The sequence below is a fragment of the Dasypus novemcinctus genome, chromosome 1 (genome assembly GCF_030445035.2).
Source record: "Dasypus novemcinctus isolate mDasNov1 chromosome 1, mDasNov1.1.hap2, whole genome shotgun sequence".
Classification (NCBI taxonomy): Eukaryota; Metazoa; Chordata; class Mammalia; order Cingulata; family Dasypodidae; genus Dasypus; species Dasypus novemcinctus.
In genome coordinates this window covers 176017746-176034810 of record NC_080673.1, presented here as the reverse complement: position 1 = coordinate 176034810, position 17065 = coordinate 176017746, and the positions used below count along the sequence as shown (strand labels likewise).

General features: G+C 33.9%; 1 long non-coding RNA gene across 1 annotated transcript in view; it reads right to left on the bottom strand.

Moving 5' to 3' along the window:
- Window positions 1-15835, bottom strand: part of LOC131278714 (uncharacterized) — a 74906-nt gene extending 59071 nt beyond the window's left edge. Inside the window, exon 1 of the long non-coding RNA XR_009186127.2 lies at window positions 15662-15835. This is a non-coding gene — a long non-coding RNA (uncharacterized lncRNA). The remainder of the gene's footprint in view (window positions 1-15661) is intronic.
- Between the last annotated feature and the right edge of the window lie 1230 nt (window positions 15836-17065).

Here is a 17065-nt window from a genome sequence, read left to right as displayed (position 1 = left end):
GATTCATGAAAGGTAGTTTGATCAGTGAAAGTCTTAGGTTAGGTTTAATGGTTATAGCAAGGAACCCCTTCTCCTCCTGTGGATCTGAAAAGCTTATTGTCTAAATTATACAGCAGCCGTTCCGTGAACCTGAGGGAAACAGACTAATAATGAAACCAACAGATTGAAAATAGCAGAGTCAAAACAATGAAGAAAAACTAAGTCAGAGTCCAACTGACCATTATCTAAAGCCTACCCTATGCCCAGATTTTGAGCGAGTACACAAATCCTTTTTATTGCTAAAGTCAGTTTTGGTTATGTTTTATGTTACTTGAAACTAATACTGTCATGACATAAAGACAAACTATATCCCTGAAATTTCTGAGTAGCCTTTAAATAGAGGTGTATGTCAAACAAAAACATCTAATATATAAAAATTACAATATCTATGATTATGCGATCAGTTTTACTTTTATTTTCAGGAATAATAAGCATCTTCCAATGTAATATAAGTCACATGACAACAATTTGTATTTTCCTACCACTTCTCTGGAGATGCAAAGACTTTTTACTTTTTATCTATATGCTAGATTAAAATTTTGTAGGATTTATTGAAATGTGAAGCTACCGTAAATTTTAAGGAAGTTCTCAAGGAAAAGACAAATGGCTCAGTAGGTTTTCAGAGGGAAATTGAATTCCAAAATATTTGAAGCAGTGTCATACCCATGTTGTCCAACTTGCATGAGTTTTCCACTGCAAGTCTGCACAGCCCTAGGACCTTCTTATGGGCAATATTGGCAGTTATCTCTGAATGGGACATTCACCAAGATGAATGCCTAGATGCCTTCCATTAGGTCAAGGGATGCCTCCAGCTTTGATCCCCACTGGGTCAGAAGCCAGTACCCAACTCCTTTGGTCTCCAGCATATTTTCTTATCCCAAGGTACTCCCATTTCCATTCCTCATTCCCTTCAATTCTGAGCAGGGATATCTCCCACTACCAAACCTTGTGCGATGTGAGTCTCCAGCCAGCCCCCGCTCTGGGCTGCAATAAGGGATCTGTTCAGAGCAGGTTTTTGCTTGGAGAAGCACAAGGTACCCACATCAAAGTTGGCCTCCACGTTCAGTATGTGGGCACCTGTGCTGCCCTCTGGTTCTGAACTATCCTTTCTGCCCCCATCCCTTAGCACAGACCCACAGCATCACCTTACCCACTCCACTCACCACAACCACCCTGCAGGGCCGACTCCCTCTTTGTGCTCTAACCATTCAATCCTGTAATCACCTCTTGCAATAAGTGAAGACTGTTGGCACAGGGTCCAATGAGATTGGGCTTCTCCCTGCAGTTTTACATTTTGTCCTTTAATTTTTAAAAGAATCTCCAAATACAGTGCTTGCTATTCTTACATTTTCATTAGCTCTTGCAAGGTTTTTTGTTAATCGCTTTTCATTTCCTTTACCCTTCAACCTGATCCCTTAACACTTTCCCATTTCCAGCCCTTCTTCCAGGCCGGCATTCTTAGTATCTTTCATATAAGTCCTTATATATACATGCAGTCAGCTTTGTAAGAAGAATTTTGCACGTTATGTTTTTAGGTTACACAAATGCACAAATGATGTGCTATGTTTGAAAAAAAAAAGTGAGTGTTTTATCTTGGGCTCGAACTCTAAATAGCTAACATGAAATGTAAGACCAATAGGAGAATATGTGTCTCTGCATGTTGGTTGTTGGAGGAAAATTAATGATACAGTGGGAAGAGTAATTCTGAAAGTAAAAAAAAAAAAAACGAGGTCCTCAATGACAAAATTTGATTAATTCATTATCTCATAATAGAAAAGGTTAATGACGGCAAAGAAATGCTGTAATTTCTAGGTGCAAATAAAATATCTGTAACAGTTTGCACCTGGACTTTTAAGAGTGCCATGTCTCTGAGAGGAATTTAGAATTACAGAACTTACTGCTAAAGTCAAGTATGTTTAAAAATATCTTTGAATTTTTCATACTACACTTTTTCATGTACATTTCATAATTTGACTTTATGTCATGATTTATAATTATTGTTATTATCATTATTTAATTTTCCTTTGCAGAACTTTGTTAATTGGCTAAATTATCCAATTGCATTCCTAGAGTAGGATAAAAATTAAATATAAAGGCATCAAAAAACAGATATAGTGGTAAGAAACTGTAATCCAACATTTCTGAGTCTTTTACTCTATGTGTAGAACATCTGTGTGTCATCAAATGAACAGTACATTTACAACATTAATACTTGTTTTGGGTATGACAGTTACATAAAAACAACAATGACAACAAATGTCAGCATTCTTGTAAGTTGTGAAAAGAAAAATATTATTTCTAGCTATCAAATGGGCAATATTACATGTTGTGTTATGGGTCATTCTTATATTCTTAACCTAGTTGTATTACCTAATAATTTCATTTAGGATATTTTCATCTACATCTGCATAGGTTATTGGTCTACAGGTGTAGGTTACAAAGTGTCTCTTGTGGATTGCTAATCTTGCAAAGTGCTCTGCATAATGGATTATGATCCAAATCTAGAAAAAAGTAGGTATGTTCTGTTATTCTTGGATTCCACAACAAACATTAGCAAATTAAAGGTTCTAATAATAAATTTAAAAGATTCTAATAAGTCCTGTAGTAAAAAAAAAAAGAGTAAAGCTTCATTTAATACAATGAAGTTGTCTAAACTTAGATTATAAACAATATCTTTTTTGTTCCCTAAATGACAGTGATCTTTATAATTTGGATAATTGTTCCACAAAAATAGTAATTGGGACATGTTTTGGAAATGACTGGTGGTTGTTTTTACTTTTCAGTTTGAATTAATATATTTTCCATCCTTGACTTGATCTTTCCTTTTAGGTCCATTGTCTCAGTTTCACCACAAATAGTGATTTTCATAACTTGCTTTAGGTTCAAAGGTAGGTTTGATTCTTTTTGCTCAAAAAAGATGTAACTGTTTTAAACAAAGCAAGGGAACTATATGTATTACATTGCATTGGCATCTCTTTGTTAATGTAATAAGACTCCTTGAATTCCTAGATTTTAAAGTGACATTTTCAAAAGCTTAAACGACACTGTACATTTGTACAGGGACATTGCTTCAGTAGATTTTTTCAATATGTTACAACTATACTTTGTTATAAAAGGGAGTTACACATACATTTTTAAGTATTCCAGAATTTCTCCAATCAATGACATCAATGAGAATGTCTTACATAATGATCTCATCATTTGTTTCCCATAATTTCATTCCATTGATACCAGTGTAACAAGAATATTGAGATAGAGAGAACAATCTCTGTCTAAGTCAGACTGAATAGATTTTAAAACTTTGAGAATGTAATGCTGTATGTCAGAATCAGATTACACTAAATTCTTGAAATTCTAAAGTACAGTTTCCTCAGAAAGATAGTGTCAATGTAATGAATATCATATTATGGTCTTCATTCTGTAGCTACACATGACAAAACATTTTTGCTCAGAAAATGTCATGTACATTTAGAAGGAAGATTGATAAATTCCATCATATGAAGCCTTTTTTTAGAAAACAAGGCTGAAATGCTGCCTGGATCTTCATTGCAAAATGGAATGGCCTCTGTGTTAGAAGGAAATATAAAGCAATGATACGCTGTCTGTCATTCTGTAAATGAAAATACACATAGCTAAATAACTAACAACATAAATGTTATAGCTCTGCTCAATAATCACATTTTAATTAAAAAAATGCTTTTTCTTAGCTGCCATTCTTATTGATTCATTTTTCTTGCATTCCACTTCACCAGTGCTTATGAAAACCTCTCAAATGTGCACACTGTTAAAGAAAAAGCGTAGCCCATCACAGGAACATATTTTGGAAAAATGAGCAATGTTTGACATATATTAGACAGGGGGGATAATTCTTATTGGTTAATTATAATAATGATATCCTTTTTTGGATAAAATGATCAATTTTATCATTTAATCTGAATGGTGCTTCTAAGACTCCTTAATGATAGTCTCTGCCAGTGCAGAACAAAGCACAGGCCATTTGGAGTAAAAGCCACCACCTGAGGTTGAGCTCTCTACCTGTTAATTTACCTTAGGCAGGGAAGTGTTCTGACTCTCAATTTCTAAGTCAATAAAAAGGGAATAACTTTCAGCCTCTCAGCTTTGTGAGGATTAAATAAAATGTTAATAGTAGCTCGTACCCCCCTTTTCCTTCCTGTCTTAGTTCATTCCCCATTCAATTGTCAAGAATTTTTTTTAGCATACACAGATATATGTGAAATTTCACTGGGGTACTTGCAAACTCATTGCCACTTATTTACTTCCTTTCTTAATTACTTTGTTGCAGAGTAAACTGCAGTGTTTGATCTATTTTTTTTTCTTTATAATAAAATTATAAGTTTGGTTTAGGATATTTTTGTTGGTTTTACATCAAAATGCGACTAAATTTTTAATGAAATCATATGGAAATTTTCTATGTCTAAAGTAAAGTTCTAAGGATATCATATATGTCATTATGCCTTACTTTGTGAATGTATTCTAAATAGGAACTTTTCTATCCCATTATCCTCACCTAGACTCTTGGAAGATGTCTTAGTCAGGATGAATGCTGACGTGTTACCTTAACCATGTGGTCTCTCCACACGTTTGAGAGACATTCTCTTTATATTATAACAATGAAGGGTTAACTTTTCAAAAATATATCTTATGGATTCCAGGTACCATCCTAACAGACTATATGTGTTACACATACCACATTCAGGGAAGCATTGGTCTATATAGAGTTGATATATAATTGTTGAAATTCTGTAATAAATTATTTTTAAAGATCCATAAACTTGAAATGAAAGTGGGAATATGTAAAACTTCAACTAAGGGAAAATAATTCATTATATCATACATGATATTAGGTACTTTTGCAATATAATTATGGATTTATATTATTACAATCATGCTATATTAGCAGCAAGTAGGAATCAGTAAGATGTTTTAGCCTTATATTTTAGTGTATATTGGAACAGCTTCTGGAAAAGGTACATAATGCAAATATGCCCCAAGATTTCTTGAATTTTGCAATTTTCAAGCCTTTTAATGTGTAATTGAATCTTTGCATGAATTCATCTTCTAATGACTAGTAATTTTATTCACTGTCTTTCCAGGCTGACATGTGTTAGCTGAGAAACTTTTTAGTCTAAATTCAACATCTACTAAGTTACTGAAATATGTTGAACAGATTTTTTTGCAGTCCTGACACTTGAATTGTGATCTGATATCTAAAGAACATTTGACTCATTTCAATGGGATGTTAGAAAAAGAATGGACTTTAATGTATCTAGCACTCAATCCTTATTTTACTATCTAAGCAATAGAGATATTAAGAGAAAATTTAGGATATAATTCATACTGATTGTTGTTCTCCCTTTCTCTATTTCCAATTTTAATATGCTTTTCTTGTGTTCATATTTAATGTTAATTAAAAAATTTATTTTTGAAAGGTCCAAATTTATAGCCAGCATCTTTTGTTATTACAAGCAGATTTTTTAAGACCAACTTATTTAAAACTGTATAGCCAAGAAGCAATATTGTGAAAATCTGTAAAGAGCCTTAGAGATAACTCGTTTCCATTTAGAAAGGTCAGTTTTTCATGTTTACCACAGATGCTACATTAGTATTTTTTGAATGCCGATAGCCACTAACTTAGGACAAAAGGAAAATATTTTTTAAAAACCATATTATGACGTTTAAAAAATCATTTCCCAGCTCTTCTTTCTTAAAATACATTTAAGAGATTGAATGATCTTTTGCTTTTTGTTACTTAGAAGACTAGTCAGATATCTAGAAGAATTTCAACCAAATATACAAAACAATTCTAACTACATGAAGGAACTGTGATAGAATATTTTTTTCATGTCCATTCAGAAAGAACAGATACAACTGTCTGTTCCTTAAAATCTCTAGGAAAATAGTAGTGAAGACTGGGGGATGAGATTTTGAGCCAAAAACAAAGCCAAAAAAAGAAAGCCATGGATAAACATTCCAGTCAGACTTTATCTAATTATTTGATCTTGGTCAATATCCATTGGCTCCAGTTTCATTATTAATGCAATGGAAACAATTATTCCTATCACGCAGATGTGTTATAAACTTCATGTGTGATACTCTCTGTGGAATTGTGTTCTATATAATTACACAAATGATAATATTTATTAACTGAGATTAGACTTGGTATGACTCTTAATGTCGGTCCTATCCAACACTCTAGGCTTTGAATCACAACACTCTTTGTTTTAAATTGCTAATTATTGCTAATATATTTCCAGTGTGGTATATGTCATTGACCAATGATGTCTATGTTTTTCTTTTAAAAAATCTTAATAAAATGTGTATTTCATTGATCCAAGGTTAAAGGGACAGTATTAAAGGTGAGTATTGACATTATGGAACTTTTTACAAATTCTTTCTCGTCCTTCAGATCTAACATGAACTTGTGTTTTACTGAATTTCAAACTGCAATGCATTATGATATAGCAAGATCCAAGGATATCATGTATTCCACACAGAGCTTTAATGAGTTTTTAGTCAATTATCATTAGTTGACACCTAACAAAAGTTTCCAGAATGTAAAAACTCATCTGTGAGAGACTTATATTTGCCCTCTATAGTTAATCAGCAGAATGTCAGAAAAATTAATATAAATTTTAATTCCTTTGCATAAAAGTTGTAATAGTAAATCTAATATTAATGATTTAAACAAACAGAGGAAAAGGAGAATGGATAGTAATAAGCCTGAATTAAGAACATAATATATAGCATGAAGCCCAATTTTTTATGCTGGGATATACTGCTTCTGTTATGGAGTAAAATTTGTAGTTTGCTTAGCAGAGCAGAAAGCAATCCAACATAAATTGATAGAATATTGTAGAATACATTCTAACTGGCTAAAACTTCAAGAACAACATATTACCCAAACTGGTATATGGCCAAAACACTAGGATTTAATAGCTCTATATCATTTTTGTGTTTGTTTTTGTGAAAATTGCCTGAGGTTCTGTAGTTATTCCTATTTCGCATTTGAAATATGGCTCCATTCTCGATATGAGGCAAAAGATGCAGAGTTATGTAATGAACCATGCAGTAAATGCAAAAAGCCCTTCCCAGAGATTTAGCAAAGATATTGTTTGTAGGTATAAATTCTTTTCCTGCAAATGATCTTATCAAATGAAGAACCAGTGAATCTCAGTGGATTTTCCTAGATATAATGGGGTAGTTTCCAGAATTTCCCTAGCAAAAGCACACGATGCTGCTTTCTTTTATTTTCTATTTCTTTTTCTTAGTAAGAAGTCAAAACTGTCCTACAAGATTGCACTCTCAAATGCTAAAGATGGCAATAGTTTAATCTGTGCCATCAGAATCATCATGTATATCAGCTTTTTAAAAATATGTGTACACACAATCACAGAGACTTAAAGGGAGTTAGTACTCACAGGAAACATGAGGCTTAGCAGACTCAGAGCCAGGACTTACAGTTTCATGGGCTCAACAACCAAAACTTTTAAGAACAGATAATTCCAATGCCTTGCTGGAAGAAATTTTACTTGAAGATTTGTTGAGAACCTAGGTGAGTTATTACATGAATAAAATTCTAGGATGATATGAGTAGAAGGCTCATGAGAAAAGAAAGGCAAAGCATTAGAAATAATCTGGCTTCTTCTAAAGTAGGATGGTCTATATCATAAATTATAAATTATGTTAATTAGATGTTTGGTTCAAACAAGACATACAATGGTTGTCTAAGAATATTTCTTCTTTATCTTGTAAAAGATAATTTGTTCATTTAAGAATCTTGTTTTCATGTGTATTGCTTATACCAAACAAAGAGTGGGAAGGAGATCATAGAATTTGTCAAATGAAGCTGGAGAGGCCTAATATATTGTATTAGTCAGCCAAAGGGGTGCTGATACAAAGTACCAGAAATCTGTTGGCTTTTATAAAGGGTATTTATTTGGGGTAAGAGTTACAAGGCCCTAAAAGGTCCAATTCAAGGTTGCTTTCTCACTAAAGGCAGTTGCCATGCATTGAAACAAGATGTGGCAATCTCTGCCTGGTCTCTCAGGGTGTTCCATATCAGTCTCTGGCATAATGCTTGTTTCTTTCCGGGCCTTCTCAGCTGCTCAGCTGCTCTGTTCTCTTCAGCAGCAAACTATCAGGCAAATGGTCCATCTCTCTTCCTGGGGCATTATCTGTTTGGGACTTCTCCTTTTGGTCACATGGCAGAACCTAAATGACCAAGTTCTCTCCTCTTCTGTGTATCTTCTTGAGTAAACGTCCATTTATATAGGCCCAACAAAGGGGCAGGGTCTGAACCAGAGCCGTGCCCTTACTGATGTGGTCGAATCAACTTGATTTCAATAAGTGAACAAAAAACTTTGAATTTAATACCATCAAAGGATATACCCTGAGGAACAGACCAGTTTACAAACATAATCTTTCCCTTTTTGGGCAACTCAAAAATAATATCAAACTGACACATAGATAGATACTTAGCCAGAGATAGTCTGGAAGTTAAGTTTCTTCAAGGAGGAAATAGAACAGTATCTACCCAAAGAACAATAATGACTATTAGTCACTGAACTAACCGTGATGCCGTGAAAAATTGAATGATAAATTAGACTAAATGCCTCTTGTTGCTTATCTAAACTGATTGATTCATTCTAGGTTTTAAGAGGTCTCTGCCTGGACCTCTAGCCATTTCTTTTGTATTTTTTTTTTTTAATGCAAATACATTTCCAGAGTATCTCACTAACCTCATTAACTACATGCTGAAGGCCCAATAGTCATTTTTGCTTCAATTCGTTTCTTTGAACACCTTCAATGTAACATTCTTCTTGACAGTACCAGAATCAGATGCAGCTGGGATGGAATTTTAGCCCAGTGATTTACTAGTCATATGACCCTCTGCAAGGTATTTGACCACAGTAATCCTCTGTATCTAAAAAAAGGGGGACCTTAAATATTTGTGCCCTGAATTTGAAATATATTTTAAATGAAATTAACCTCCTTAGCAGAGCCCCAGGTAGCACAGAGTAATATCTCAGTGAATTCTAATGATAGTTGTTGTTTTTATTTTTATTTCCTTTGCCCCCACCCCAAGCTTGTAAGATTTTTTTTTGAAACATTTCTCAGAAGCAAAGGCTTCTCTGATCAGGACTTACATACTGAAATATCATTATTGAGGGTCTTGCAGTTTACTCTGCAACCTAAGATAGCTCTTTAATAACCACAGGATTCTTTCTGCATTAGCTTCATATCGATATATACAGTCTGGCTTCTTGCCAAGGCAAAACCCAACCCATTCACAGTCAAAACTTGCTTTAAAATAACCACAGTCTCTCCTGACTCAAAGGGAAGAGCACCATCTATTAATCTCCTCACCATTTCCTGGAGCACTCTAAGATTTGGCACAGTGTGTCCATCCAAACAGGTCAAATCTTTTGCAGATGATGAGCAAAGCAAGCAAGCATGAATGAGCAATGAATCAGTGCAAACAAACTCCCTTAAATTCTAGTAGAAGAGTTCTAAGGTCATTCAAAATCCAAACCACAATCTGGTGTGTTATTTTGCAGTGACGTCCTTTAAAATATTTTTGAACAATAAATCTTACATTATTATACACATTAACTTCCTTATGTGAGGAATATTAAATGGCACTTAACTGCTTTTTTGTACTTCATTTCAAGGTAATGATTTTTTTTAGATTCTACCAGTTAATGCATTGCCTTGATGCTTGGAGTGTGCCTGTGTATGTGTGCATCTGTCTGTTGTGTGGGTGTATGTATGTGTAAAGTCCAGAGTAGGAAACCTATTATTATCAAAAGGCCAGCAGCACTAAAGGATTGAATCAGTGACCTGAAGGTTAAATTCCACAGCGGTAATCACTAAGCTGTTCTCCATTAGAATTGCATTAAAAAGACTGAGACTGCTGACATCTGGTACCTCCCCATCTAAAACCTTTTAAACCATTTAGAAAAAGCCTTTATTCAGGAAGTGAACAGAACTCTAGGTGATTGCCACTTGAAGATCTGGAAATTTCCTGTTATAAACAATGCTCAAAGATGGCCAGAACACAACTGTACTGGAGTAAAATATTAAAGCCCACTTTTCAATTTTAAACTCATTTTTTTGACATATATAAAGAGTATAGAGAACACATGCAGAACAATCCAATTTCACAATATTTTAAAAATTCCTTTATACATATTTTATTGTAATTGTCAACAACCTAACTCAAGATGACTACAATATTGTAAAATAGAGTTTATTAATTACTATTATGGGTCATAAAGTATGAGCAAATTAAAAGTGCAAGTATTTCTTATATGTCTAAATAATTGAAATAAATTAATCCTGGCATCATTATTGAAATTCAAACACATTTTACTTGGAGTAAGTTTGTTAAACAATTTTGTAAATACTGCATAATACTGGATAATCAGCAAGTAATAAATAAAAAGTCATTTAGATTCATAATGAACTTTCTGTTTTAGATTAAAAATATGCATTGAAAATTAATTCAGTGTATCACTTTTGATAATCTATGATGTTATATGAGGTCATAGGGTTTTCCAGTTGTAGCAGTTTGATTTTATTGATGCATTCCAAAAAGAAATATTGGATTATGTTTGTAAACTGATCTTTTCCTCTGGGCATATGAGATTATATTGGATCCATAGGTTTACTTGATTTAGTAATTATGTAAACCTCTTGTGCCAGTAGGGTGTTGAGTTCCCACCCTTTGGTGGGTGGGGACTCACAGATAAAAGGCATGGTAGTTAAGGGTGCCTAATGTTGTAGTTTTGATGTTGAAGTTTGATGCTGAAGCTGGAGCCCTGGGAAGCAAGGAACCCTCAACCCAGAGAGAAGCAAGACCTGGAAGTGAGGAACCCAGGAAGCTGAAACCCTTGCAGATGTTTGCAGCTATCTGGATCCAAAACCTGAAAATAGACTTTGGTAAGGGAGGTAACTTATGCTTTATGGCCTGGTATCTGTAAGCTCCTACCTCAAATAAATACTCTTTATAAAAACCAACCAATTCTGATATTTTGCATCAGCACCCCTTTGGCTGACTAATATACCAATTTTAGCAAATTTTATAATATTTAGAAAATCAATGTAATAAAATTTAAAATGTAGAGAAAAATTTCCTCTAGAAAGTATACATAATTTTGTGGTTTCCAAGAGATATACTTGTGTGCGTGTGTGTGTGTGTGGGTGCATATATATATATATACCCCCTCACACACACATACATACTCTCAGTGTATTTTGAAATAGAACAGTTTGAAAACACAAGAAAAAAACAAAACAAAACAAAATCACCTCCATTTTATTCTTGACAAACACATTAGGATTTGGGAGCCATGAACCATAGAAGCACAAATTACTTAAGGTCACTACCAGAAACAAACAAGAGACAAATACCAGAGTATCGTTGGAATAGAGTAAATAAACACAGATATCTGCTATTTGTGAGAGATACAGTCAAATGATATATGTTGACTAGGTCCTATTTATTCACTTAATCATATAACGTTTTTATTCAGTGTAGTTCTAAGGAAGTTTGTGTAGGGTACACCATCATCAATCTGACCTCAAAAGGTATACATTAAGGAATTATAAGAGGTTCATTTAATTTGGTACCAAAAGAGCAGAGTTTGATTTTTGAATCTACTACTTATGAATTTTGGGATCTAAGTAATTTGACTAGTCCTTGGGTGAGTATTAATAAAATTAGTGTAATAACTCTCCTTATGTATTTCTTTGGGCATAGATTGAGATATGCATATAAAAGGGTTTTTTTGACCTGAGGCATTCTGTGTACTTAAGATCTATTATTGCTTCTGATGTAAATAATTACATTAGAAACTATGATATGTTGTAAAGTTACTTGGTAAAAATGCCAAGAGAGACAGTCAGAAAGACACTTTCCTATCAAAAAGAAAAGTAACATTTGAGCTGTGCCCTGAAGGATTTCTATTTACATTTAGCTTTAGAGAATGAACAACATTAGGAAGATTATTCCAGGAGAAAGTTATTCAAATGGAATTTTTAAAGAGGTAAAAAATTATGGCCTATTTCAGAAAGGGAGAACAAAATTAGATTTGAAATAATATCATGTTCAAAGGGATGAGAGAGAATCTAGCAATTGCTGGGTAAGGAATGGCATACAAATTCTCATGGTGGATATAAAGAAGCCTTATATATCTTTGGAAATGAATTTGGTAAAATTTAAGACTTCACCTATTTTGAGGAAATATATATTATTTTCTATTTTTCTCTATTGAACAATTTCACAAGCATTTGGAAAATCTTAGGTAATGTTAGAGTGAAATACACAATTCATCATAAATTTACTAGTAATATTCAGGAGTCTCCTCATACTTCAGAAATATATTTGATGGGAATAATAAATGAATTCATGAACTCTCTCCTGTGCCCATGATAAAGAGAAAAGCAGAAGGTCAGAGGAGGAATGCAGGAAATAAGGGTCACCTAAATGTATGCTTTCAACCCTTTTTCCTTTGGAGTCAGTAGATGATCCTGATATTGCCTTTTCTATTTGGTCATCCCATTATACAGCTACCTCATCTTCCAGTCTCATTAACTTTACTATACAGATTGGACTAGAAAGGATTAGGAGTCTTGACTCTTTTATGTGAAATCTTTCTGCTGGAGCGCCCCTTTGGGCCCATTGACACCTTCTTACAGGATTATCCTAGTCAATCCTCCTACCTTCCTCCTCTACTTACACAGTTGTCAGATATGCACCATGGTCTGAGAGGTGTTCCTGCCCACTTCTGCTGTCTGTCCTTGTCTTTCACAGGCATTTCTATCAATAAATCACTTGTAATTTTTACTCCATCTTGGCATCTGAAGTCCCAATTGATATCAGAATTCTTAATGCTATTTTGGCATGAATGAATGAATATATGAATTGACAAACCAGGAGAATAGCTTGACTTTAGAGCTGAGTGATTTTTTAAGTGTGAAGAAAGAAAAAAATAGGCAAATTTTACTTATTTTCTAAACTTGCATAATGATAACTCCATCCGTTAAAAATAACTACTCCATGTTCCTAATATACTGCCACCTATACTCGAAAGATTGGAAAGTATTCATAATGCTATCATACAGCAAATAGGGTATATATATATTATTTTTCTTTTTTTTTCTTTTTAGTTACCAGGGCTAGTTTGAATCTAGGAACTGGTACGTGGGAAGCTGGTGCTCAACCACTGGTTTCCCTGAGTTGGTTTTTCATTGGTTTGCTTGTTTTTGTTTGTTTGTTTGTTTTTAGGAGGCACTGGGGACTGAACCTGGGAACCTCTCATGACTGCTTGAGCCACATCTACTTCCCAGGACAGATATTTTATATATATCACATGTGTATTATGTAGAATTTCCTTATTCTTCTTTCAAATGTTAGCACAAATACATATATGTCATATAACATAAGATATATAATTTAATCCATGTAACAAATGTGGAAGGACATGGTTAAGTAACAAGCCAAAAGTGCCACAGCTAGCTAGTGACAATGCTGGAATTTCTCTTGTCTGATCTGAAAGTTTCAGGGATAAGTCTCTGAATAAGGTCATATTTTGATGCTTTATGGTTTAAGTTGGGAATTAACCACAGTAGAAAAGACTAGGACAGTGGTTCTTAATCTTTTTGTTCCACAGACCCCTTTGCCAGTCAGGTGCCAGTCCTTTGCCCTAGAACACTTACTAAGTCCACACTGTACTGTGTATTACTTAATAAATATATCACATCCACACCAACACATCCCCACAAGAATAAGGTTCTTTTAAATTTTCAATTCAAGTTCTTGGACCCCTGGTTAAGAACCTCCGGACTAGGGTATAATTGTATCTACATGTATCAGTCTTCATTCCACAGACCACATAGGCTCTCATGTTAGACAGTGTTGTAGTGGAAAGTAGTTTTTAAATTTTCTTATTTTTAAGATATAACACTTTAGAGTCATTTTTGTTTAGAGTTTGAATTGTTGTAAGTTTTTCTCCCATTTATATTGTTTCTGTAATGTGAAAAATGTGGATTTATCACATTTCTACTTCAAATAGAAGTATTCCATGTTTGTTTTGGAATACCACAGCACCAAAATAAATACTGAGAAATTAAAGAACAATATGATGGATGGCAGTTGTCTATAAGTAAAAGAGTCTTTGAGCTAATGTAATTATACAAATGCTCATTTTATTGCATTCTTGTATCCTGAATTTTTGAGCAGATGCACTAAGCGATCAATTACTTCAATGACTGGTAACACCGCGGAGCAACTAAGACTGAATCTGGACAGTGTTTCCCTGAACAGACCTCTGCCTCCAAGCTCAAAGTAAAGGCAGCTGTTTTGCCCTATTCACCATTTTTCAATTAATCATATGCTAATTGATTTAGTAAGAAATGTGTTGGCTGTCTAACTCATTTAGAATTATCTTTTCAAAGCTGCCCAGGAAGCCAAAGTGCTCTTCCCCGTCACACGCATGCTTGGTAAATCAATAAGTCAGAAAATGTAGCCTTGCTGATGACATAAATGTGTCAATTTTTTCCATGTTGTTTCAGACAGACTCTAAAATCTGGGGAGATAAATTGGCTTAAAAATGCTGGAGACTAGCACGTTCATTTTCAGAAGCAATTCCTTTTCTCCTGCCTCTGATTATATTTGACTTTAAAAATAGCAAAGTCTGTTGAGAGCCCTGATAATGAGGGTATATTTGCTGATTACAAACAAAAGATACCAGTTTTGTCTCTGTTTTTATGGGTTGCATGGTACTCTTTATCTCTACGTATCCACCTTAAATTTGAGAATTTCATGTTTCTCAAAAATAGTCACAGATGGTGGCAGGCAATTACATAATAGTAGGTTTTCCTCTGAAAAGACTTGGAATGCCAAATCTTCCCACTGGCTTGCTGAGTGATTCACCTTGAAGGGCCATTTTATTTGATGCTCTGTGACCCAGAGCCTTGACATGGTTATAATTCCCAGAGAGTCTCATGGCACCAGGGATCTGTCACTCATGGCAGCAGTAGGCTGCCTGGTACTATATTAAGTCACATTCTTCTCTCTCTCTCTCATTTATTTTTTGAGAGTTATTTTATGGGGGGGGGGGGGGACATCAATGAGCATGGAAGAAAGGTATTTATCAAGTCTAAGTTTTATCTAGTTTTAAGATCTATATATTTTAAGACAGTTAAGTTCAGAGAATAAATCTGAAACCAAATGTTAATATAATTTATTGGAAGCAGGCTAATTTGAACAAGAGATGAAGAATGATTTCAAAATTGACAGTGTAAATATATTATGCTTTAATGTTTGTATCTGGAATATGCTTGCAAAACTTTATTAGAGTAATTACTGAATATTTTTAACTAGTAAAATAAATTTATTAGTGAAAAGAAAAGTGGGGATACTTTATTTCAGTAAGTTAAGCATTTCTCAAAGTAGTTTATGATAGATGAATTCAAAGGGATACAACCATTTACTTAATTAACTTAATTAAGTATACTGTTGCATAGTTCTAAAGGCAAAAACAAATGATACATGAAATGGCCAAAAAGAGAAAGAACCCAAAAAGTTAATTTAATTTACCTTCAAACATTGAAGTTCATGTTGGTCAGGGAAGGCTTTCTAGAGAAGGTAGGTTATGGATAGAGCTGATAACATTGAGCTGTTCCAATCTTGAGCTATGGATGAAATCTGACATTAGGATTGTGGGGACATAAATATAGTGAAAGTTAATTTCCTGTATCAACTAGGCTACGTTATCGTGTCTGGTCAAATACTGGCCTACTTGTTACTGTGAAGGCCTTTCATAGATGGGATTTGCATCACAATGGAGTGATTTCATCTACAGTCAACAAAGGAGATTGTTCTCATCAATGTGGGTAATCTTCTCATCATTATCAGTCAGTCTTAGAAGCCAGAACTGAAGTTTTCATAGGCCAGAAGAATTCCTGTCGTCAACTTCAACATGGCTCTTCCCAGTACTTCCAGCTAGATCATTTTCCCTGGGAAATTTGAACTAATGACTCAATATAAAATTTTTTAACTCTCTGTGGAGTTCAGACATGCCAGACCCATGGTTGCATGAGTCAATTCCTTATAGTAAATCTTTCTCTCTTTGTACACACACATACATACACTTAGGTAGAATACATACATGTTATACACATATATCCTATTGGTTCTGTTTCTCTAGAGAACCCTGAATAATACATATTAATTTATATGTGTATACATAAATATATATGTAGGCTTATACATGCACACGCACATATATATATCCTACTTTGTAAGTTTCCACTAAAATTTTTTAAACATTGGGTTCTTTCTATGTGTATATATATGTGTATGTATGTATATGCATATGCAAAAAGAATATATACACACACACATTGCCTACAAATGGGTGCAGCATATCAGGTATAAGATGTAAAGTACTAAAAAAAAAATGCAAATTTTGGATTCCCTTTCCTAGCTAATTATTGTCTTTAGTAAAGTAGGACCAACATTACCAAATATTAATTTTGTAAATCACCGACCCACAATAGGTTGGTTATCAGCCCTTGGCCTTTTTGTGAGTCACCTGTATGGTTTTGTCTATTTTGCAATTAAGAAGTAATTTAATAACTATTATAATTGTTATAAAAAACTTTCATGAAAAACTTCCAATATTGGACTTATTTACATGAGATACCATTTAAGATGCAAATTGATGGAAGGGATTAATAAATTACAGTTTGAATTAGATAAGAAACAGCAAACATGAGCAAGATCAAAGAATATAAACTCTGGAGTTAGAAGGCCTAGGTACAAATGTCAATTCTGTCTCATTCTAGATGTTATATTTGGAAATTTATGCCATCTCTCATCTCCCTTTATACAAAATACAGATAATTATAGTAGTGCTTTCATAGGTTTGTTCAAAGTATTAAATGGGTGAATTTCACTAAATTGTTGGGATAGTTTCTGGCTCTAACTTATATTTGGCTC